The sequence below is a fragment of the Petaurus breviceps genome, unplaced genomic scaffold, assembly GCF_028583685.1.
Source record: "Petaurus breviceps papuanus isolate PSGF00001 unplaced genomic scaffold, PetGlider_PUasm1.0 90696, whole genome shotgun sequence".
NCBI classification, from domain to species: Eukaryota; Metazoa; Chordata; class Mammalia; order Diprotodontia; family Petauridae; genus Petaurus; species Petaurus breviceps.
The window spans coordinates 6972623-6999434 of record NW_027187314.1 but is presented as its reverse complement, the minus strand read 5'-3'; the positions used below and the strand labels follow the sequence as shown (position 1 = coordinate 6999434).

The window sequence follows — 26812 nt, the reverse complement described above, 5'->3', positions numbered from 1 at the left end:
AGAGAGACAGAGACAGAGAGAGAGAGACAGAGAGAGAGACAGAGAGACAGAGAGACAGAGAGAAAGACATAGAGAGAGACACACAGACAGGGAGAGACAGAGAGAGAGATTACTCTAGGGAGATTGAAACACATTTTAAACTTCGTTTTTTTGGGTTATGTGTGTGTGTATGGGCTATATTTTCCTTTCATAAAAGTTAAGGACCCTTGTGTTTTGAGACAGTACTTTGGCATAAAAGAGTCCCTCTTTGGAGGATGTAGGGTTCCCCTGTTGACTCTTGCTTTGTACAACTGGGCTCAGAGTCATCTAATCCTACAGCGTAGAGGTGTGGCAGTTAATAGGTTAGTGCTTATGCAAGTACTAAGTTCATGTCTAAGGAAAGGTCACTGGATCAGCCAGAGATGTCAGGGAAAACAACTGCTTAATGAGTTCTGGCACTGAGAATAATATGTAAAATATGAGTTAGTTCAATGTAAAGTTTCATTTCATGAAATGGAGAAGGATGAAAGGGGAATAGGAGAGAGGAAACGAGGACCCAGCATACAATACAGGCATAACACTAACATAACGTATAACTGAAGTAATGTAAGTGGTTGCATTGGGGAGCACAGAGACATGAATGCATTCAGTAGGAAGGGAGTTAAGTGTTCTAGCAGGAAGGCACACTCCTGCTAGAGGTGAAGGTGTACTCCAAAATGCTCTTCTGAGAATGATGTTCTTATTCAATGATTTTTGATGGTCTCCCAAGCAGCTGGCTGAGTTGTCTGTCAGGGATCAGAGGAAAAAAAATGGTGTATCTGTGTGTGTAACATATATTACATATGTATGTATGTATGTATGTATGAATATATAAAATTTGCAAGATGTGTGTGTATGTGGTGTTATCAATGAGAAAATACCAAGCTGATGGTAGACAAAATATTATTTGGAGGACACTGTGTGTCCCTTCAAAAATGTTATTGTAACTTTCAATAAATGCTACTGTACATATTTTTCCATGTTGTTTTATAAGTTTATAACTCCACTTAAGAGGGAAGTATGATGGCTTCAAAACCATCAGCCCAAAACTTATAATAATGATTTAGATGTCGACATTCCATAAGCTATGATCTCCCTTAAGAAGAAACTGTCATAGTAATCTCAAGACCACCAAGCCTAATCTTATAATACCCTGCTTCAGACTAACATCTTTGATACACATTAGGAATGATTGTTGAATTAATAATAAAGCCATCTACTTAAAATATAAGGCTTTTAGAGCAAAAAAAAAAAAGATAAAGAATTTAAAAATAAGAAGTCCATGTCATTGGCAGCTAGGTGATTAAGTGGATGAAGAGGTGTACCTAGAAGCCTCTTGTTCAAATCCAGCCTCAGACACTCATGAGTTGTGTGACCCTATGCAAGTCACTTGTAACTGCTTTAATTTTCTCAACTATAAATGGCGGTTAACATAATAAAATAAATATAATAAACATTGCAATATAAATAAAATAATAATGATAATAGTAATACTTATACCCCAGAATTGTGAGGGCAGGATAATAAATCTCTAGAGTTCTTTGCAAACCTTAAAGTGCTATATAAATGTTAGCTATTTCTATGCCATAACTTTGTTCAATGACTCAATAAATATAAATATTTAACAATTTTAAAATTTTGCCAGAAATTATATGTTTAATCATACTATCATAAAACCTGGAAGTCATAGATTGAAAGCAGAAAGGGATCTCAGAGACCTTATAATATTCCATAATTTTACAGATGAAGAAATTGAAGCTTAGAGATTAAATAATTCATTGAATTCAGCATAAGTAGTAAATGGAAGGTCTAAGTTTTGAATCCAGGTCATTTAAAAAAGAGAGATAATATTTGCTTGTCTTTAATCATCTGGCACCTTTTCTATTCACTGTGACTGCAATAATATCTTCTAGTACATTTATAATAACACCTGTAAATTCTTTTGGTCTCTTGGAATCGAATCAATTTGAACACTGAAATGTAAACATTTTATATTAGCCAAGCACCTTCTTCCAATTTCTGTTTTTGTTTGTGGCCTTCTTTTCCCTAAACATTTTTCATTATGAAGGCCATATTTTACTCTTAAAGGAAACATGAACAGTTAAGATAGGAGTTGAGACTATGCCATTTTCCTCAAGAAGTGGTCCTGTCAGTTTCTTCTTGATGTTAACAGAACCCAAAACAGTTTTTTTTTCTTGTCTCCATGTTTTTGTTTTTTGCTTTTTGGAGGGCAATTGGGGTTAAGTGACTTGCCTTAGGTCACACGGCTATTTTTTGTGTTAAGTGTCTGAGGCCACATCTGAAACTAGGTCCTCCTGACTCCAGGGCTGGTGCTCTATTCACTGCACCACTTAGCTATCCCCATGTTGTTTTTTCCTCAAGCTTTTTCTTGTGAAGAAAAAGTTTGTTATTTTGCTACTTGATTTCATTTTTATATCTTCTGTCCAAGTGTTCTGCACTCCTTAGTGTCATGACTTTCTCTGACAAACTTCTTAAAAGAGAAGTCTACAATTATTGCCTTAATTCAGTTCAGTTCAGTTGAATGCAATTAATACTTATTGAATATCTATCAGTGCACAGGATTATGTATTTGTGGATACAAAGGTTACAGAACACATAGGCCCCACACTTAAGGAATTTAAAATTTTTGAACCATAAAGGCAGATGAAGCAGGCACTGTGGAATGCTTAGAACTGGTTTAGACATCAAAGAGGCCAGTGTTATCCACTGCATTCCAAGTCACTGACAGTAGTTTTGACTTTTATCTTGCCACTTGCCTCAGATGACTCTGGAAGAGAGAGTGAGGCCAATTTGTATAATTTTGATTAATTAGTTCAATTTATGAGCAAGTCTAAAGATATCACCCTTATCAATTCAGCATTTTACCTACCTAGAAGTCCTGTGCCTGAGAGGAGGTGATGAATCAGCAGATGTAGGTACACTGGAAGCTGCATTCACAACCCAGCACACAGAAGGCCCAGGGCATTGAGTCATATTCTCACTGGAATGAAGCATCAGTGGGATTCAGTAGACCCCTGGGTGTCAGTAGCTTTTTTGAAAGACTGCACTGCTCACCTCCTGATGTGAGAAAGAGTCTAAAAATTATCTAAAAATTGTCTGCTTCACCTAACCTAACCCTGGCCTGTTCACCACAACAGACAGAAATCCTACCTTGCAGTCAAAAAACAAACAAAAAAAAAAACCCACAAAACTTTTTCGCAAGGATGATTCTAATCACCATTAGCATCTGAAATGTGTTCATGCTTATGGACAATATAAAGTCCAGAAGAACTGGAAGACAAACAGTCTTTTTTATGAGAGAATTCAATAGGTATCAAAGCTAGATAACAGCCCTGAGTGAAATACATCTGTTTACTGATCAGTTTACAGTTGACTGAAATTGGAGATAGACATGTTTTTGATGTAGCTGCAGTGATGGGTAGTCCCATGAAACTGGTGTAGGTTTCACAATCAAAACTAACCTGGTGAACAAGTTTGTATGTTTCTGAACAAGACTGATTAAAAAAATCATGAAGATGTGATTGTTACTTGCAGGAAAATGCCATGCTACCATCATCAGTATCTATGCTCCCACATGATGGACCCTGATGAGGTCAAAGGAAAAATTTATGAAGGACCAGAGACTCTCATCATCAATTGGCATATGCCTGTGAAAACTGCACAGTATACCAGTTCTGTGCCAAGAAACTGAATCATTTCCATTTGAATTGTCTCAGGAAGATTCTGTAGATCATCCGGCAAGATAAGGTACCATACACTGAGGTCCTTTCTCAAGCTGAACTGACTAGTATTCAAACTCTTCTGTAGAGAACTCAATGCTTAGGGGCTAACCACATTATCTGAATGCCAAACATATGTTTAATTAAAAACTATATTAAAGAGAACTCACACAAGGCAAGTGCTCATATGGAGAAGAAGATTGATACAAAGACACTCTCAAGATCTTTCTGAAGAACTTTGAAATTGATTTTGTGATGAGAGACACTGGACAGGATCACCCATCATGGCATGCCCACATCAAAGAAGTTGTTGTGCTCTATGTGAGAAGGACAATTGTGATAGATGTGAGATATGCAAATTTAGAGATATCTCCACAGTAAATGTTCACATGGACTATTTTTACCTAACCTGTGGTGGAGCCTTCTGAATTTGTATTGGTCTGATCAGCCACAGTTGAACACACTGTACTTTGACTCCAGCACAGTAGGGTCTTTTGTTCCTCTTTAAGAAGGAAAGGCAACTGTCAATCATATTAACCACTTGAATGTCTTACCCACAAGTCAATCTCAACATTTCCAACCTACGTTATTCACCTTGTCCCCAAAAGTAGCTCCCTGTCTCAACTTCATTAATTTTGTTGATAACAGTACATTTTCAGAATCACTGAGATCAAGACCTCAGTTGTTTGATTCCTTCACCTTCCTTCCCCATCTGCATCTATACATTAAATAATATGAATTCTTTTTAAAAATCTCATATTCTTCTCTTTCTCTCCCCTCTGTCACCTAATGCTCAAATCCGTGCCTTAATCAACTAATTCATAGATTTCATCTATACTTTCTTAAATCAAATCTACACATCTCTCTTTCAATTGTACAGAAGTCAGTTTCTTGTTTACCACTCAGAATGAATTTTCTTATTGGAATTATGTTAGAAATAATTATTTACTTCACAGATTATGCAAGAAAAACTTATTTAATGCATAATACAATTGAAATACTATGCAGCAGCAATAACAATAATTAAATAAAATAAAGAATAACAAGTAATTTTTAAAAGGATTTTTGTTTAATACATGCTTGAAACAAACAGATTTAGTGATGAGGGAGATGAAGAGGTAGATAGAGCCTCACAGAAATTCTGACAATGTCAAACATTTTTCAAAAAATTTAAAAATTGATGGTATTTGGCTTTTATTTCTAGTTTCACTTCACACCCTGCCATTTCCCTTTTCCTTGAAACAACTATATCAGTCTTATCATTGTAAGTCATGATTAGGATGATTTTTGGCTTGGGAATAGAATATATAGTTCAGAAGGGAGATAGATCTCACTGAAGAAACCAGGCAAGAGTTGGAGAAAGAGAATGATGAATAGGGCTAAAGAGGAGACATATTAGGCTGAAGAAAGATTTCCTGAAGTATAAGAAAAAATGATCCATAAATGATAAAAGATAAAGGAAAATAAGAGTGTGTACTTTGTACAAGATTCACCCCCAAAGCATGTCACCCAGGGTTTTATTTTTTTTTTGCAATAATTTGTCATATGAGGGTGGCCAGGTGGTGCAGTGAGTAAGAGCACTGGCCCTGAAGTCAGGAGACCCAGGATTGGTTCTGGCCTCAGATTCTTAGCACCCACACAAAATAAATGGCTGTGTAACCTTGAGCAAGTTGCTTAACCCCAACTGCTTAAAAAAATTTCATATGATCTACAATCCACACATGTTTGGACCAAAAGACTTTTTTTTTATTACTGATAACAATTAAAGATAAACATATGCTAATTTTTAAAAAATACGTCTTTCTTAAAACAATGACATGAAAACATATTTTAAAAATATTTTATAAGGTCTAGTTCTACTTATTGGGGAATTTTGCTGGAAAAATTAAATATTAAGATTAGTAGAATGAACTGTTTCTTATCCATTTAGAATTTTCATTCAGTGCATATCTCAGTGATGATTCCAGGTATTCCTCAGCGATGATATTTGAGAAAAGAGAATAATTTTCATGGAGTTAGGTAGACCTGAACATGACCCAGAATTTGGTTACAAAGCCAGAAATATTCAATGATTTGGTATTTGTGGTTGTTCAGTTATTTCCAACTCTTTAGGAACCTGTGTGGGGTTTTCATAGCAAAGATACTAGAATGGTTTGACTTTTCCTTCTCTAGTGAATTAAAGCAAACAGAGTTTAAGTGACTTGTCTGGGGTCATAAAACTAATGAGTGAGGCCAAATTTGAACTCAGGTTTTCCTGACTCCAGGCCCAGCACTTTATCCACTGACTCATTCAGAAACATATCTTCTAGAAAAATAAGTTGTGTTCTAGAAAACAGTTTTTTCTGGAGGGGCAAAATCAAGATGATAGAATATAGAATACTCATCTGAACTGTCTCAAATGCCTCTCCAAACAATTATAAAATAATGCCTCTACTTAAATTGTAGGGATGCATAACCAACAGAAGGTTAGGTGAAACAGTTTTCCAGCCCAAGACAATTTAAGAGGTCAATAGGAAAGGAATGTCTCACTGGGAGGTGGCAGTCCTTTAAAGGCAGTGCAGGCAGTGCAGGTATCACCTTAGGGGTGGATGTATTGGCAGCTTCAGCAGCTTTAGGAGCTGTCATCCCATGGCAGGTGAGGGGCTGAGACAACTTATCTGGAGGATATTGCAGGAGAGCTTTGTTGGTGACGAATTCAAGAACCTTATTACATTGCTAATATGCAGTCCTGAGTCACAGTCTCAATGTTAAAAGGAGGAATAGCATTTGAGCACAGGACAACAGGAACCCAGGTTGTGATTCCACGGTGGAGAGGCATGGTTGCAGTCACTCATGGGGGATTAAGTACCCTGGCCTCGATTCCAAGGCAGAAAGAGTGGCTACAGACTGGTAACAGTCTCAGGGCAAGGAGGAGTGCTAATGCTAGTGACTATAGGGGAACAGGATGTTAATATTGTTGTTTATACTTTGTTTTCAAAGAGGACCAATGACAATATGAGGTGACACCTTGACTTGTGCATGAATTGGATTTAAGTGAGACAGAGTCTCACTTTGTCTTTCAGAGTCATCATTGTCTTGTAGCAAGACAAAGGTCAAGATGATTGGCAATAGCCCAGCATGCAGTGGATAACAGTGATGTCTTCTATGTCTGACCAAGATCTAAGCACTGTACTGTAGAGCACAGGCCAGGGAAGCAGTCACCACACCTCTCCTTAGATCACATGACCTTGGAAGTAACAAAAACTTATAGAACCCAGAGTTAGCTCTGAAAAATGGCAGCCTGAAGCTTGTGACAGTACCTCCTCTACCTGAGGATCAGAGTTTAGTTTTAACATAAAATTTAAAGTCAAGAAATAGGATAGAAAATTGAGAAAACAACCAAGAAAGAATCTGACCATAACAAGTTACTATATAATTTCCCTTAATAGGGAAGATCAAGACACAAAACCAAAAGAAAATTTTGTCAAAGAAGCTATACACAGAGCCTCAAAGAAAAATGTGAATTGTTTATAGTCCCAAATAGAATTCCTAGAAAAGCTCCAAAAGGATTTTTCAAATTGAATAAGAGGTAGAGGAAAAAAATGGGAAAAATGAGTGTGATACAAGAAAACCATGAAAAAATACTCAACAATTTGGTAAAAAACGTTCAAAAATTATTGAAGAAAACAACATTTTGAAAAAGAGAGTTGGCTAAATTGTAAAAGAGACACAAAAACCCACTAAAAAATGCAGAACTGGACAAATGGAAAAAGAGGTACAAAAGATCACTAAGGAAAATAATTCCTTCAAAATTAGAATTGGTTAAGTAGGAGTTAATGAATCTTGACACAACCAGAAAATATATAAAGCAACATCAAGAGAATTAAAAAAAAAAATAGAAGAAAATGTGAAATATCTCATTGGAGGAAAAAAAATGAAAAAAATGGACCTGGACAATGGATTGAGGAAAATTAATTTAAGAATTACTGGACCATTTGAAAGTCATCTTTAAAAAAATTATAAAGAAAAACTGCTCTGATATCCTAAAACCAGAGGTTAAAAAAGAAATAGAAAGAGTCCACTAATACTCTACTGAAAATGACGCCAATATGAACATTTCCAGGGATATTATAGACAAATTCCAGAATTCCTAGTTCAAGGGAAAAATATTGTAAACAGTCAGAAAGAAACAATTTATGTATTGTGTAACCATAGTCAGAATAGAAAAAGATTTAGCAGCTCCATATTAAAGGATTGGAGGGCTTGGAATATGATTTTCCAGAAGTCAAAGGGGTTAGGATCACAACCAAGAATAATCTGTCCCACAGAACTGAGTATAATCATTCAGAGCAAAAAAGAATAGTTATTTAATGAAATAGAGAACTTTCAAACATTCCTGATGAAAAGGTCAAAGCCGAACAGAAAATTTGACATTCAAACAAAAGACTCAAGATAAGCATAAAAAGGAAAATATGAAAGAGGAATCATAAGGGAATCAATAAGTTTTAAACTTTTACATGTCTATGTGGGAAGATAAGAATTAGAATGCCTAAGAATTTTATAGGACAGCTAGGTGACCCAGTAGGTAGAGCTCCAGAGTTCAAATTCGGATCTTAGATACAACACTTACTACATGTGTGACCTTGGGCAAGTCCCTTTGGCAATTTTCTCACAGTGGATAGAGTCCTGGGCCTAAAGTCTAGAAGGCTCATCACTGAGTTGAAATCTAGACTCAGACACTCACTAACTGTGTGACCCTGAGAAAGTCACTTAATCCTGCTTTCTTCATGAGTTGGAGCTGGAGCATGAGATGGAGAAGAAAATGGTGAACTACTCTAGTATCTATGTTAAGAAAACCCTAATAGGGTTACAAGGATTTAGATGTGAATGAAAGACTGAACAACAACAACAACAATTTTATAATTATTATGGCAGTTAAGGAGTATACGTAGAAGGCATCGGTATGAGATGATTTTAATAAAATGATTTAAAAAATAAAATTAAGATGTGAAAAAGAGAGATATACTGAAAGAAGGAAGAAAGCAGAGGAAAAAGAAGGGAACTTATATCACATAAAAGAGCTTTTGCAAAGGAGGAGAAGATGGGGGAGGGGAGTGGTGGGCAATGCTTGAACCTTACTTCTGTTGGAATTGACTCAAAGAGTGAATAGCATGCACATTTAATTGGGAAGAGAAACCTATGTAACTCAGAAGGTAGGAGAGGAATGAGAGAAGAGAAGAGAGGGTAGATTATGAGAGATAGTGATGAGAAGCAAAATAATCATTTGAGAAGAAACAGGGTAAAATTAGAGAGAAAGAGAGAAACATAGAGAGAAACAAATAGACAAAGAGAGAGACAGAGAGGAAGACAGAGAGACAGAGACAGAGACAGAAAGATAAAGCAGAATGAAATAGTATCGATGAAAATCAGAATGAGTAATCATGAACGTGAATGTAAATGGGATGAATTCATCCATAAAAGAGAAGTAGATAACCGAATGGATTAAAAACCAGAATCCAACAATATACAAGAAACACACTTGAAACAGAGAGACACAGACAGAGTAAAATAAGGGGATGGAGCAGAATGTATTATGTGTCAGCCTAAGGTAGAAAAAAAATAAAAAAATAAAACAGTGGTAGCAATCGTTATCTCAGACAAAGCAAAAGCAAAAATAATTGGTTTTCTTGGGCAAAGGAAAGAATAATATTGGATACTTTTGAGGATACTGAAAGATCATAATTGAAGAAAAAATGGAGTTAAGTAGAGCTAAATGTTCTTGGTAAAATATGAGATTTCTTCTGCTGACAATTAAGGAGGGTCTAGGTGGTTTGAAAAGAAAAAAGAATCTGGAATAGACTCTGGTAGAGTACAAAGACTGACAGTGCTGTGGGAGAGGTATTAGCAAAGATGAATTCGTCAGCAAGGTAGTGTGACTTTTTCTGAGCATTCAGCAGAATATAGATGGTACTAGAGAATATTTGTTGGGGTTTGAAAACAAAGGAAATGAAAAGTGATTGAATAAGGAAGGGATTTAGATAGCTTAAAACTCAACCATGGGGTGGCCAGGTGGCACAGTGGGTAAAGCGCCAGCCCAGAGTCAGGAGAACCCAAGCTCTGTTCTGGCCTCAGACACTTAACATCCACACACACACCCACCCACCCATACACACACACACACACACACACACACACACACACACACTCACACACACAAAAGTAGCCGTGTAACCTTGGGCAAGTTACATAACCCCAATTGCCCTCCAAAAGGCAAAAAACAAAACAAAAAACAAACAAACAAAAAAAAAACCTCAACCATGCCATCAAGTTAGCAAGTAAAAGAAAGTTGAGGTCTGAACAACTTCCATAAAAATGAGAAACTATGTCACAGAGTTGAGCCTTGAACCCAGGTCTTCTTGACTCTAAGATCTACCTGTCAGAGGGGTGGAGCCAAGATGTCACAACAGAAGCAATAACTTTTCTAACCTCCTCTGTGAATCCCATCACTAAACTTTAAAAAGAGAATCTGAATGGATTTTGGAGTGTCAGAATCCACTGGGAGACAGACAGTGGCAGATTCCAGCCCAGGAAAGTGCCCACATGGGTCCAGGCAGGGGGAGTGCAGAGCACGTGGGAGCTGCAGCAGCTCGGAATAGAGAGCAGACTACAGCAGAGAGAGAAGGAGTCCCAATTGCAGGACTCACCTGACTCAAGGGCGATTTGCAGCCATCTCACAAGCATCTCACCACTGGACAGGAGCATCCATTGGAGCCGGGTAAGAGAGGGCTCAGGGACCCCAGCAGAGACAGCAGCTTCTCCTGGAGGTATCAACCCCCATCCTGGAAGTTTAGAAATTGCCTGCCTTTTTTGTTCTGGGGCTAGGATGCCAAAATAAACTCTGGCTGCTCCCATTACCCCTCCCTAAGCTAGAAAACCCAGAGATAAGTGTCCCACCCAGAGTGAAATCCTGAGAAAGTGGAAGTAGCCTGGGGCTTGGGAGTCACTGAGAAGGGGTGTAACTGAGGCAGCAAGGAGTGTGAAGAGAAGAGGGGGAGGGGTCCCAACAAGCCCCACCTCACCTGACCAGCAAAAGCCTGCCTGAGCAGTAGCCCAGGGGCATAGAGACAGAAATCTGAAATGGCCAGACCACCCATCCTTCTCAGATTACTGTGACCCTCAGCATAATTCAGGAGGAACACTGAGACTCCTGGCCTTGGCCTTAATCTAGACACCCAGAGGCTATAGCATACAAAGTCAACAACCAGGTCCTGGGATCCCAGCCTGAGAATTTAGAAAATGGGAAATTACAATGGGAAAGAAAGAAGCTGAGAGGGAGAAGGGGAAGGCAAGAAAATGAATTAGAGCTTATTATAGCAATCAGGAACAACCAAATATAAAGGAAAACATGAACTCTATACTCACACCTGAGACCACAGAAGGAAATATGAACTGGTCTCAAGCCTGAAAAGCATTCTTAGAGGACCTTAAGAAAGATTTTAAAGGACAAATTAGGGAGGTAGAAGACAAATTTAAATCTACAATGACCAAATTGAAAAAAAAGTCTCACTGAATAAAACAAATCCTTAAAAAGTAAAATAAGTGAACCAATTGGAGAAAATTTCTCCCTAAAAAAGGACCTTCAAAAACTAACCAAAGAGAATAATTCACTAAAAATCAGTATCAGTCAAATTGATGTTCAGGACTCTATGTTGCACCAATAGTCAATCAAACAAAACATGAAGATTGAAAAATTGGAAGAAAGTGGAAAATATCTCACTGGTAAAACAACTGACCTAGAGAACAGATCCAGGAGACATACATAAGAATTATTGGTTTACCAGAAAGCCATGATGAAAAAAGCAGTCTGGACAACATCCTCCAAGAGATTGTCAAAGATAAATGCCTTAAGTCCTGGAATCAGAAGATAAAGCAGTCATTGAAAGAATTCACAGGACTCCTCCTGAAAGAGATCCCAAATTGAAAACTCCAAGAAATATATACTTGCCAAATTCCAGAATTACAAGTTTAAGGAGAAAATAGAGCAAGCAGCCAAAAGGAAACAATTCAAATATCATGGAACTACAGTCAGGATCACAAAGGACCTAGCAGCTTCCACAATAAAAGATTGGAGGGATTGGAATTTGATATTTTGTAGGGCAAAAGAGCTAGGACTGCAACCAAGGATTTACTACCTGGCAAAACTGAGCATAATCTTTCACGCAAGGAGATGGTCATTTAATGAAATATGGGACATCCAGATTTCCTGATGAAAAAGCCAGAGCTCAATGGAAAATTTGATCTCCAATTACAAGACTCAAGAAAGACATAAAAAGGTAAACAAGGAAAACACCCACTCACACATACACACATGCACATAACTTGGGATGCAATAAGAGCAAAATATTCACATCTTTCTATGAGAACCTGATAACTGTCAATATCGAAATCTATATGATTATCATGATCTTTAAAATGATTATACATATATAGAGGGTGTGGGTATAAATGAACTAATCTGATAAAAAAAAACTTATTAAGGGGGTCAAAGGGACTGTAATGTGATAAAAGGAAAGGATGAGGCAAAAAAAAATGTAAATTATGCCATACAAAGAGGCATAATAACACACTATAGCAGAAGGGAAGGAAAGAGGGAGAACATCATTTGAAAATGATTCTCACTGGTTTTGGTTCAAAGAGAGATCAACATAATCAGTTAAATTTAAGATTCTAATATGAAGAGACCCAAAAATTAATTAAATAGAGGGAAAGCAGGGAGGGAGAGGAGCAGTGTATTAAATTTATTCTCATTGGTTTGAGGTTAAAGGGGGAATAACATACTTTGATAAGTATAAAAATCTATTGAGTCCAATAGGCAGTAGGAAGGTAAGGGAGGATAAAAAGGTGGGATTAGAGGGGGAGGGAAATATTAGTAGGGGGGAGAGGGTAGGTAAAGAAGGGTGGGGTTCACCAGGAGAGAAAACTGAGGGAGGTGGTGGTCAAGAGGAAAACCCTTAAGGAGGGGAAGGGAGAAGGAAGAAACAAAACCATAAGCAGGGGAGGGAATAGGATGGAGGGTAAGTGACAGATAGTCATCCTTACTGAGAATGAGAATGAGATTAATTCTATAACAAAACTGAGGTGGATAGAAGAATGGATTAAAACCATAGTGCTACAATATTCTGTCTACAAAAATACATTTGAAACAAAGGGATACCCACAGGGTAAAGGTAAAAGGCTAGAGTAGAATATATTAATCTTCAGCTAAAGTAAAAAAAAAAAAAAAAAAAGGGGAAAAAATCCTTATCTAAAAAAAAAAAAAAGAAAAAAAAAAACAAATAAAAAAAAAAAGGAAAAGAAAAAAGAAGAATATATTAAACTTCACATAAAAAAAAAAAAAAAAAAAAAGCAGGGGTAGCAATCCTTATCTCAGATAAAGCAAAAGCAAAAATAGATCTAATTAAAAGAGATAAGGAAGGAAACTATAAACTGCTAAAAGGCACCACTGAGAATGAAGAAATAAAATTACTTAACATATAAGCACCAAGTGGTATAGCATCCAAATTCCTGGAGGAGAAGATAAGAGAAATAGAGGAAGAAATAGATAGCAAAACTATATTAGTGGGGGACCTTAATCTCCCCCTCTCTGAACTTGATAAATCTAATCTCAAAATAAACAAAAAGAAGTTAAGGAGGCGAATAGAATTCTAGAGAGGCTAGTTATGATAGATCTCTGGAGAAAACTGAATGGGGATAAAAAAGATTATACTTTCTTCTCAGCAGTTCATGGCACAAACTCAAAAATTGACCATATTCTAGGGTGAAAAAACCTCACAAATCAGTGCAGAAAAGCAGAGATAATAAATGCATCCTTCTCAGATCAGGCTGCAATAAAAATTATATGCAATAAAGGGCCATGGAAAGATAGACTAAAAACTAATTGGAAATTAAACAATTTAATCCTACAGAATGAATGGGTAAAACAAGAAGTTATAGAAAAAAATCAGTAATTGCATTCAGGTAAATGATATTAATGAGACAACATACCAAAATTTGTGGGATGCATTAAAGGCAGTTCTTAGGGGAAGTTTTATATACCTGAGTACATATATTATTAAATTAGAGAAAAGGGAGGTCAATGAATTGGGCACGCAATTGAAAAAACTAGAAAACCAATTAATTGAAAATCCCCAATCAAATAATAAACTAGAAATATCAAAAACCAAAGGAGAGATTAATAAAATTGAAATTAAGAGAACTATTGAATTAATAAATAAAACCAAGAGCTGGTTTTATGAAAAAAAAAACAATAAAATTGATAGAACCTTATTCAATATGATAAAAAATAAACCAAATTATGAGTATCAAAAATGAAAAGGGTGAATCTACCTCCAATGAAGAAGAAATTAAAACAATAATTAGGAGTTATTTTTCCAAAGTGTATGCACATAAATTTGATAATCTTAGGGAAATGGATGAATACTTACAAAAATACAAGTTGCCCAGATTAACTGAAGAGGAAGTAAATTACTTAAACAACCCAATCTCAGAAAAAGAAATCAAACAAGCCATCAGTGAATTCCCTAGGAAAAAATCACCAGGGCCAGATGGATTTACTAGTGAATTCTATTAAATATTTAAAGAACAATTGATTCCATTACTCTACAAAATATTTGGGAAAATTAGTGAAGAAGGAGTACTACTAAATTATTTTATGACACAAATATGATAGTGATACCTAAATCAAGAAGAGATAAAAGAGAGAAGGAAAATTATAGACCAATTTCCCTCATGAATATAGATGCAAAAATTTTAAATAAAATATTATCCAAAAGACTATAGCAATTTATCTTAAGAATAAAGCACTTTGATCAGGTAGGATTTATTCCAGGAATGCAAAGATACTTTAATATTAGCAAAACCATCAGTATAATGGATAATATCAACAATTAAACTAGCAGAAACCACGTGATTATCTCAATAGATGCAGAAAGGCTTATGACAAAATACAACATTCATTCCTATTAAAAACACTAGGAAGTATAGGAAAAAATGGAACCTTCCTTTTTTTTTTAATGCTTTATTAACTTCTGCTTTACATCATTCATTTTTGCCAAATTTTGAGTTAAAAATTTTCTGCCCATTTTTCCCTTACCCACTGTCTCAAAATAGCAGTCCCACAGGATATCCCTTCCTCCAATCTGCTCTCTCCCATATTTTCTACCATACCCTTTCAACTTTTCCAGTGCATCTCTATGCCCCAGTGCCTGTATATCATATTTCCCAATCACGTGGAAAATAATATTAATAATAGTATATATATATATATATATATATATATATATATATATATATATATAAATTTTTGATTTTAAAACTTTGAATGCCAGTTTCATTCCCTTCCTCCCTTGTCACCCACCCTTACTGTATATGTGTGGCTAATGCAAAACAATAACATAGTAGATATATTGTAAAAGACTGACTATATTTCCCTCCCTCCTATCCCACCTCCCACTTGTTCTATTCTCTACTTTGATCCTGCCCCTTTTCAAAATTGGGTGCTTCCAACTTCCCTTCCCCCCAGCCTGCCCTCCCTTCCATCATCCCCCCTTTTATCCCCTTCCCCACCTACTCTCCTGGAGGGTGAGATACCCTATTTAGTGTGTATTACATTCTCTCCTCAAGCCAAATTCAGTGGGAGTAAGTTTAACACATACCCTTTTGCCTTCCTATTCTTCCCCTCCATTGTAACCATTTTCCCTTGCCTCTTCTATATGAGATAGTTTACCCCATTCTGTCTCTCCACATCTCCTCTCATTATAGTCCTCTCTCATCTCTTAATTTCACCTTTTAAGTATCATCCCTTCCTGTTAAATTGGTCCTGTGTCCTCTATGGATACATGTAAACATATATACACACATTCACATATGTATTCCTATGCTCATATACCCTCATATATAGACACATATTTCTATTCCCTTCAACTACTGAGAAAAGTCTCATAAGTTAAAATTATTGTTTTTCTATGTAAGAATGTTAATACTTCAATTATGATATGTTCCTTATGGTTTCTTTTCCCTGTTTACCTTCTCATGCTTCTCTTGCTTAAGATTTGAATGTCAAATTTTCTATTCAACTCTGTTTTTTTCAGCAAGAATGCTTGAAAGTCCTAAATTCCACTGAATTGTCATAATTTTCCCTGAAACATGATACTCAGTTTTGCTGTTAGGTGACTCTTGGTTTTAATCCTAGCTCCTTTGCCCTCCAGAATATCATATTCCAAGCCCGTCAATCCCTCAGTGTAGAAGCTGCCAGATCCTGGGTTATCCTGATTGTGTTTCCACAATATTCAAATTGTTTCATCCTGGGTGCTTGTAATATTCTCTCCTTAATCTGCGAATTCCAGAACCTGGCTATAATATTCCTAGGACTTGTCTTTTTGGGATCTTTCTCAGCAGGTGATTGGTGGATTCCTTCAACCTTTATTTTCCCCACTTGTTCTAAAACATCAAGGCATTTTTCTTTGAGAACTTCCTGGAGGATGATTTCTAGGTTCTTACTTTAATCATGGCTTTCAGGTAATCCAATATTTTTTAAATTATCTCTCCTGGATCTATTTTCCAGGTCAGTGTTTTTTCCCATGATATATTTCACATTTCTTTCTATTCTTTGATTTGTTTGCATCTGTTTAACAGCATCTTGATTTCTCATAAATTCATTAGCTTCCATTTGTTCCAATCTAATTCTGAAGAAATGATTCTCCTCATTGAGCTTTTGAGATTCTTTTTCCATCTGGAAATTTGACTTTAAGGTATTCTTCTCCTCATTAACTTTTTGAGCTTCTTTTGCCATTTGAGTTACTCTATTTTTTAAGGTATGATTTTTCTCAGTCAGTCTGTTGACTCTCATTTCATAATTTTCTTGCTTTGTTCTCATTTCTCTTCCAAATTTTTCTTCCATTTCTCTTATCTGCTTCTTAAGGTCCTCTATGACCTGTAATCAGCTCGTATTTTCCTTTTGAGCATTTGGTGCAGGAGTTCTGACTTCACTGTCTTCCTTCTGTTCCATGCTTTGCTCCTTTTTGTCCACAAAATAGGAGTGTAATGTTGGAATCTTCTGTCTGCTTTGTTTCCTTTGCCTGGTCATGTTGCCATTCAATCACTTGACTCCTGAGTTTTTTGGCCAAAGTAGGACTCTTCCACCAGTCAGGGGAGCTTTCATCCCAAATGCTGGGGTTTTTTCAGCTGCCAGAGGTATTATATTGGTGCTCTCTCTGAGGTCTCCACACACTCTAGCAAGCTGGACACACACAACAGGACCTCTACCCTAGACTGCAATCCAGATCCAAGAAGGTTAACCAAGTGCAATTACCCGTCAGACTGGTGCTTTGTCCCCTTACACTGTGCAGGCCAGGAGCTGAAGCTGCCACGTGGTGCTGGCTGGCTGTGCTGGAGTCTCAGGGTCTCCTTGCCCTGAAGGCAAAAGCCACACACTCTCACTTACTGGGTCCCAAATTCCAGACTGCAATTACTTCTCACTTTGTCCTTGGCACCTATGTGTTGATAAAGCTGGAAACTGCCACAGCTGCTGCTAATCTGGAATCCCTCCAGGCTGGTGGATGGTCACGCCTGCCCTGGGGCTAAAGTCTTGGAATGGGGCTGGGCTCAGCACTACTGAGCACTACTCTGGCCATTTCCTGCTGGCCTGCTGGGCTGTCCTCAGTGGGAGGTTAGCTTCTCTGTGTAATTTTATGGGTTCTGCAGATCCTAAGTTTGTTTAGAGTCTCCTTTTTACATGGATTGGGGCAGGTGTAAGCCGGAGCAATGGGGAAGTCCTGCTTATACTCTGCCATCTTGACTCTGCCCCCCTGGAGCCTTCCTTAATATGATAGGTAGTATCTATTTAAAACTATCAGCATGTATTATATGTAATAGGGATTAGCTAGAAGCATTTTCAATAAGATCAGGTGTGAAACAAAGGTGTCCACTATCAACCGTCTTATTCTATCTGATACTAGAAAGGTTAGCAGTAGCAATTAGAGAAGAAAAGGAAATCAAAGGAATCAATTTATGCAGTGAAGAGGTCAAGATATCATTCTTTGCAGATTATATAATGATATACTTAGAGAATCTTAGAGAATGAAGTAAATAATTACTTGAGATAATAAATACATTTACCACAGTTGCAGGATATAAAATAAACCCACATAAATCCTTGGCCTTCCTCAATATTCCTAATGAAATTCAACAGCAAGAGGTAGACAGAGAAATCCCTTTTAAAGTTACTGTAAACAATATAAAATACTTGGGAATCCACCTGCCAAAAAAAAAAAAAAAACTTCACGACATATATGATCACAACTACAAAACACTTTTCACACAAATAAAATCACATCTAACTAATTGGAAAAATATCAGTTCCTCATGGCTGGGTTGGGCTAATATAATAAAAATGACAATTTTCCCCAAATTACATTATATATTTAGTGCCATGCCAATCAATTTACCAAAAATCTCCTTTATAGAGCTAGAAAAAATAGTAACAATATTCATTTGGAAGAACAAACGGTCCCGAATATCAAGGGAATTAATGAAAAGAAATGCTAGGGAAGCTGGACTAGCTATACAAGATTTCAATATGCATTATAAAGCAGCAGTCATCAAAACTACTTGGTACTGGCTGAAAAACAGAGTAGTAGATGAATGGAAAAGATTGGGCACACAAGAGTCAGGAGTCAATGAGTATAGTAATCTATTGTTTTTTATTAAACTAAGACCCCAGTTTTTGGGATAAGAACTCAATATTTGAAAAAAACTGCTGGGAAAAGTGGAATATAGTATGTCAGAAATTTGGCATAGACCATTATCTAACACCATATACCGAAATCAAGTCTAAATGGGTCCATGATATAGGTATAAAGGTTGATACTGTAAGAAATCTCAAAAAAAAAAAAAAGGAATAGTTTACCTCTCAGATTTGTTGTGAGGGAAAGACATTATAACCAAACAAGAATTAGAGAGAATTATAAATTGCAAAATGGATAATTTTGATTTAATTAAATTGAAAAGCTTCTGTACAAACAAAGCCAATGTAACCAAGATTAACAGGGAGGTGGGAAATTGGGGAAGAATTTTTACAATCTATGTCTCTGATAAAGGATTCATTTCTAAAATATTCAGAGAATTGAGTCAAATCTATAAGAATACAAGTCATTCCCCAATTTATAATGGTCAAATGATATGAACAGGCAGTTTTCAGAGAAAGAAATGAAAGATATCTATAAACAAATGAATAAATGCTCAGTCACCATTGATTAGAGAAATGCAAATAAAATCAACACTGAGGTACCATATCTCACCAGTCAGATTGGCTAAGATGACAAAACAGGAAAATGATAAATGCTTAGGGAAGATGTGGGCAAATTGGAACACTAATGCATTGCTGGTGGAGTTGTGAATTGATCTAACCTTTCTGGAGAGCAATCTGGAATCATGCCCAATAATGCTATAAATAATTTCATGCCCTTTGACCCAGCAATACCACTTCTAGAGTTATATCCCAAAGAGATCATAGAAGTGGGAGGAAGACCCATAGGTACAAAAATATTTGTAGCAGCTCTTTTTGTGGTAGCAAAGAATTGGAAATTAAGGGGGTGCCCATCAATTGGGAAATTGCTGAACAAGTTTTGGTATATGCATGTAATGGAATACTATTGTGCCATAAGAAACAAGGAGCAGATGGCATTCATATTTACCTCAAGAGGTTTATATGAACTTGTGCTGAGTTAGAAGACTAGAACCTGGAGAAATTTTTATACAATTACAGACACAACGTATGTGTGATGACCAACTTTGATTGACTGGACTCTTTTCAACAATGCAGTGATATAAGTCATTCCCAAAAGACTCATGATGGAGACTTCTTTCTACATTCAGAGAAAGAACTAGAAAGAACTGAGTTTGAATCCAGATTGAAGCAAACAACTTGATGTTTTTTTTTCTTTGTTGGTCTTATTTCTTCTTTACCATTTTTCATTACGTTTGATACAATCCATCTTTATAACCTGACTAATGTCTAATGTGAAAGAATTTGCAGATCCTATACTTGATTGTACACTGCCATGGGCAGGTGGGAGGAGAAGGAGGGGGACAAAATTTGAAACACAAGGAATTGTGAAACTTAATCTTGTAAATTAAAGTTAGCAAACAAATTAATAAAAAAAATTAAAAAAAGATCTGTCTATCCATTTTACCCTATTACTTCTCTATATGTAATTATCTTACATGTTTTTATTTTGTAATATCTATCACTTGTGACCATCATATGCTTTAATATTTATTTTATTGATACTTTTGTTTTAAATTGCCTCAATTTCTAATCATATTATTCCCTTCTTGTCAGGGATACGTGAAAACAATTAAAAAATAAATTCCACAACCTAGACAATATATCAACCAAATACCAACATATAGATTGTATTTCACAACCAGAGCCATTTATGTTTGCAAAGACAGGAGGCAGATGCTTTCTCATATCTCTCTTTACATGGGGGGAGGGGTGATGGTGGGGAGATTGGTCATTATAAATTCATTGCATTCAATTTAAATTATTGTCACTGCTTTCATCTATAATATTAAATTAATCATGTGTATTGTTTTCCTGGTCCTACTGATTTCCCTGTCCACATATTCATTTAAACTCCTCATACATTCTGTATTTTTCATATTCAATATTTCTTACACTTTAGTAATGTTCCTTTATATTTATGTGCAGCAATTATTTTGGTTATGAAGCAATTAATGGACATTTTCTTTGTACTTCTTTATTATTATAAAAAGTGTTGTCACAAATATTTTGCCATATATAGTACCTTTGCTTTAATTGCTGACTTCCTTGGACTATATTCCTAGAGATTCCTATTTGCATTGAGGTATAGTCATTTTAGTTTTGCATAATTCCAAATGATTTTCCAGAGTGGTTTGACCATTTCATAGACCCTAACTCTGTATTACTTTGCCTACCTTTCCATACCCACTCCAACATTGACTATTTTCATAGTCAATGAAAGGGTTGAAATCTCAGAGCTTAGAATCCCTTTCTTTAGACTATTAATGATTGGAGGTGAAGGCAAGATGGCAGCATAGGAACAGGAAAACTCCATGAACTCCCTTCATAACTACCTCAAATACCTATAAAATATCACTCTGAACAAATTTTAGAGCTACAGAACCCACAAAGTGACAGAGAGAAAGAAATCACCCGCTGAAGGCTGCCTAGCAGGCAGGCAGGAAGGGTTCAAAGCAACATGTTGGGAGCCAAGCCCAGCCCTGCATGAGCCCTAGATTTTAACCCCAGGGCTGCCCCCACCAGTCGCCGAAGAGGACTTCAGGAGAGTGGATCACTAGTAGCAGTGGTGGTTTCCAGATTAATCAAGCCATGAATGCTGAAGAAAAATTGAGAGGTCCATGTAGAACACTGTTGGAACTGAGGGGGATAGAGGAGGTGGTTTGGCCCTTGCCCTGGAGCTAGAAGTGGCAGAGGTGTGGTGGCCCTGCAGCTGTCTCCATGTGGCTGCTTCAGAGCTCCTGGCCTGCAGATCATAAGGGGGCCAAGTGAACATTTGGAGGGTCATCACACTTGCTTTAACCTGCTTGGATCTGGATTGTGGTCTTGGGTGGTAGTCCAGATGTCTGTGACCAGTGAGCAACAGTTTGTGGGGGCTGCAGAGATAGCACCCTCCTAATAGCTGCATCAGCTGTGAATACCACAGTGATTTGAGACAAAGCATTCTCTACTGGAAGCAGAGTTCTACTGTGGCAAAGAGCTAAAAAGTCAAGTAATTGAGTGGCAAAATGAGCAAGCAAAGAAATCAAATCAAGCACAGTAATCCAAATTTAGATTCCTTTTTGGGGAGCAAAAAGAATAAAAACATGGTATGGGAGGAAGACAGCTAAGTCAGAACTCCTGTACCAAAAGCTTCCAAGAAAAATATGAACTGCTTGCAGGCCATGGAGGAGTTCAAGAAGGATTTTGAAATTCAAATAAGTGGAGGGAAAATTGGGAAGAGAAAATGAGAATGATGCTAGAAAATCATGAAAAGAGAGTCAACAACCTGACTGAAGAAAATAATACCTTAAAAAGTAGACTTATTCAAATGCCAAAAGAGGCCCAAAAAAGCCAATGAGGAGAAGAATGCCTTATGAATGGAAAAAGACAGATGGAAAAAGAATTTCAAAATCTCACTGAAGAGAATAATTCCTTCAGAATTATATTGGAGCAAATGGAAGTTAATGATTTTATGAGAAGTCAAGATTCTTTTAAACAGATCCAAACAAATGAAAAAAAAAAAGAACATAATGTGAAATATCTCATTGGAAAAACCACTGACCTGGAAAATAGATCCAGGAGAGATAATTTAAAAATTATTGGATTGCCTGAAAGCCATGAGAAAAAAAAAAGAACCTAGAAATCATTCTTCAAGGAATTCTGAAGGAAAATTACCCTGATATTTTAGACCCAGAGGGAAAATAGAAATTGAAAGAATTCACCAATCACCTCTTGAAAAAGATCCCCAAAAGAAAACTCCTAGGAATATGATAGCCATGTTCTGGAGTTCCCAGGTCAAGGAGAAAATATTACAAGCAGCCAAAGAGAAACAATTCAAATATTGGGGAAACACAATCAGGAAAACACAGGATCTAGCAGCTTCTATCAAATGGGATCAAAGGGCTTGGAATATGATATTCTGGAGGTCAAAGCAGCTAGGATTAAAACCAAGAATCACCTACCCAGCAAAACTGAGTATAGTGTTTCAGGGGAAATATGATCATTCAACGAAATAGACCACTAATGATTTGTAAAACTCTTTCATGTAGTTGTTCATAGTTTGCAGTTCTTCTTTTGAGAAATAGATTTTCATATATACTTTTTAAATCATTTATTGGAGAATGATTCCTGCCCTTATATATTTGTGTTCCATTTCTAAATATCTTAGTTACCAGATGATCATTTAATATATTTGATGATAAGATATTTTATCAATCAACAACTTTACTTTTCATCCCAGTTTCATTTATTCTTTTTTATGCAAAAGCTGTACATTTTCATGTAATCAAAGTTTTCTATTTCATCTAATGTAATCACTTCTATAATTTGCTTGATTAATACTTCTTTCCTTAGCCATAGCTAAAAAAGATACGTTTTCTGGTTCTACATTTTTCTGGTTTAAATTTCAACATTCTGGTCACAAATTCATTTTGAGCTTTTCATTGCATGAGTATAATATGATGGACTTAATATAACTCCAAACAAACTATTTTTCAAATTTTCCAACAATTTTTATAATGGAGGAATTTCTTCCATGAATTATTTATGTCCTCAAGTTTATTAAACACTGAGTTCCATTTTTTCTACCCCTTTTCATTATTTCATTTAATAGTCCAGCTCTTTTGTAACTGCATAGTACTAAATTCATATATTAAGTCATCACTCAGCAAGGATTTGTTAAGTACCTATGGGGATTGATTTAAAGATATTTTATTGATTTTGTAGTTATTTTGAATTGGGCTTCCCTTTCTGTTATCTTTGCCTTAGAAACTGTTATTACTATATAGAAATATATATATATATATATATATATATGTGTATATATATATATTAATGTTTTTTTCACATTCTACTTGTTCTTTTGTTTAGTAGTTCAGTCATATGTAACTCTTCATGAACTTATGGACCATAGAATGACAATGCTGTCCATGGGATTTTCTTTGCAAAGATAATAGAGAGGTTTGTCAATTATTTCTCCAGTGAATTAAGACAAACTGAGGCTGTATTTTAACTCAGGCTTCCCTGATTCTAGACCCAGCTCTCTATCCATTGAGCTACCTAGCTGTCTCCAAAGCAAATCAAGGTTAATTGACTTGTCTAGGGTTTCAAAATTAGTAAATGTCTGAGGTTGGAATTAAATTTAGGTCTTCCTGACTCCAGGTCCAATGCTCTATCTACTGTGCCACTTAGCAACCTTAGCATTTAATACGTATTGAAAATAAAAGAAAAGTTCCTGCTTTCAAGGACCTTATATTCTGCTGGCAGATACATCATATGCCCAGAGAAGTAAAAGGACATTGAAATTGAGGTCAAAATCTGAGTTCATTTCCTGACTTTGGTATTTAATAGTTGGGTCTAGTTAATTAACTCATTTCAGCTTCAGATTGCTCACATATAAAATGAGGCTAATAATACATAACCATAAATAAGGCTTTATGAAGATTAGATAGTATATGCAAATTAGCTTATAAAACTTTAAAACAAATCAAGATATATTTTATAGATAAAAAAATCCATTTAGATCACATAGATTTATCCTAGTTATCTTTTTAAAAAGACTAATAAGCTTTACTATAATTGGTAGCACAGATAGAGGTGCTAAAGTCACATTTACAATTTCTAGTGAGCCTCAAATTCAACTTCTTCTCCTGTCTTGTGTAGTCTTATATAAGCTTATATATGAATGCAGCACTTGGAGATTGTGAAGAGTCATTCATTGTAAAGGACAAAGCCCTGGTAACTAGAGACTGAATTTTACTGCCTTAGAAAAGGGTCCTCAACGAAATTAACTTGAGGTTTCTTCTAGCTGTCAGATTCCTTGAATTTAGTAATTTTGAGTAAAAAAAAAATAGTCAAAAAAAGTCTTGACTCTTTTGACTATATTGACTCAGAGAAAAGGGAATTTTGCTTATATGTTGTAGATAAGAGTCACAATATTTTAAAAATAGAAAGGTTACACACTTTTCAGATGAAAACAAGAAATACGTATCTTTTAAGAATGTTAGAATTATACATAATCATGTTTTTTTTAATTTATGCCATACTAAATTTTGATAAAAATAACTAGTTATCATACCAGGGATTTAATAATTATTCAGTAAACTTTTTTTTTCTAAATAACTTAATTAAACTAACCACTCCTTTCTTAATCACTTACACAATGTGTAAACGCTACATGCATATTTTGTGTTGTGTGCAGTGGCTAACACCCATATTTTCTCCTCAGTAATTTCTATTATTTTTCTTTACAAAGAAGGAAGTTACAATTTCAAGCTACTCAGAAGAAATAAGTTGTGAGAAGTACAAACATTACTAAAATAAAATGTATGGAGCTAGAATGTCAAGGGAAACTCAATCTGTATATTCTTTTCTACAAAATATCTTCATCAAAGCTCCATAGCTTTCATGTAATAAAATCACTTACTATAGAACAGACAAAAAAATCTTGACTCTTTTGACTACATCAACTCATAACAACTTAAATGATATAAAAGCAATGCCACAGAAAGAATAAGTGCTTAATGAGCCACAGTTGAGTTCACAAATCTTCATAAAAACAGCCTTAGATATTTCCCAAATGGTTGGGATTGGCAATGGGAGTAATAATGATGCTTTATTTTGGAGATTCCTTCAGAATATTATGGATATGACTTAATCAAAAATCTTTGTTATTGATAATTAATTTAGAGATACCTCTGCAAAAACATAATGCCATCATTCTGTATTTTACTTAGAGCATCGCCTATACTACATTGCAATTACTTAAAAATGTGCTCATAAGGGAAATGTGTGCTAGAGGAAATAGAACTTATCCTATTTAATAGAAATTGGACTTATCCTATTTATTAGCAAAATATTAAAATAAATCCAATAAATCCTGTTGGATAACAAGAACAGAAAATTAAAGGAAAGTTATTACCAGGGCTGGATTATTAGAATTTTGTTCCAAAGTGTCAGACTTGGAGGATGTTGAATTTAGAAGGCATTGACAGAGCTTGAAGCTTATTTAATAAGAATAATTAGTTAAAATGGAAAGCTGTGTGATTATAGGATAGGCTGAGCTCTGCTTGCTTCTCCCCCTCAAACTGTTTCACTCAATCCCCTCTCCTTATTCAAATGATATCACAGGGTCTTTGTCTCTTGCCTCTGTAGATGGGTCCTAATCACTTCAAGTGGCCTCCATAGTAGTTGTCCCAGGAGCAAAATTTTCTAGTTATGGTTCTGAACAAAGGTCAAATGCAAATGATTACGAGAAGAGTTAGAAAGGATAAAGCCCAGTTGGAGGTGAGACTTTCAAAAAGTTCCAAGGATATCAGAAAGGACTTTTGAAGCTCTATTGGAAACAAGAGGAAAAATAACTATGAAGAAGTACTATCTGGGGCTTGGGATAGATGGAGTATTAAAGGATGACTAAGAAAGAAAAAAAAATACTCAGCTGTCATCTAGTTTCTATTTTTTTTACAAAGGAGAATATTTGGACTAAAAAGCATAGAACAAGGCTGTTAAAAGAATATTTAAACCCAACATAAGGGAGGGGACAAAGAGTAAGCTAGCATCTAGGTAACCAGAATGAGTTCAGGTCATCTGATCTGAATGGAAAATATCTTGGATTATTGAAAGAACATCCAGATGTGTTTGGCAAACTGATGTTTGTGATCTCTGAGAAACTGTGAGAATGGACAGAGGTACTGTAGGATTAGTGATGTTTAAATGTTGTCCCAACTTCTAGAAAGGGGAAGAATGAGGGTTTTGTTAGCAACAGACTCATGTTACACTAATTTTCTGTAAAACTCAAAAATATAATTTATTTTTATTTACGTTTTGTTTCCAAACTTTCTTTTATTTCCCCTTCACCTGGCCAGAACATCTCCACATTGGCATCCTGCCCCCACAAGCCACACCCAATAGGAAGCTCAGGTGAGATTGTGGAGAAAACCTAAAGACATCAGAACATTCCTTCATTAGGCTGTTTTGGCAGTCAGACATAGAACCAGAGGTCAGGGAAGCATCAGGGTGAAGGAGGGCTCATTCACAAAGGCCTCTGACCCTGACTGTTGGCTGTCTCCCTGCAGACTGATACAGGCAGAAAGAAAGGAGGCAGGGAGGGCCTTAAAGAACAGGGTGAGGGCCCTGAGGATGCTGCCTGGGCTTGGGCCAGTAGAGCCCAGTGAGGATCCCAAGGCCAGTTTTGGGGAGAGAAGCCAGGGGTCAACAGGAACAACAAAGGGACTGCAGACTGGTTTTCTTTCTC

The 26812-nt window shown here is 36.0% G+C and overlaps 1 long non-coding RNA gene across 1 annotated transcript in view; it reads right to left on the bottom strand.

Annotated features, from left to right (window-relative positions):
* LOC138144287 (uncharacterized) overlaps positions 1–11106 on the bottom strand; it is a 43028-nt gene extending 31922 nt beyond the window's left edge. Inside the window, exon 1 of the long non-coding RNA XR_011163911.1 lies at positions 10442–11106. This is a non-coding gene — a long non-coding RNA (uncharacterized lncRNA). The remainder of the gene's footprint in view (positions 1–10441) is intronic.
* Positions 11107–26812: the final 15706 nt, after the last annotated feature.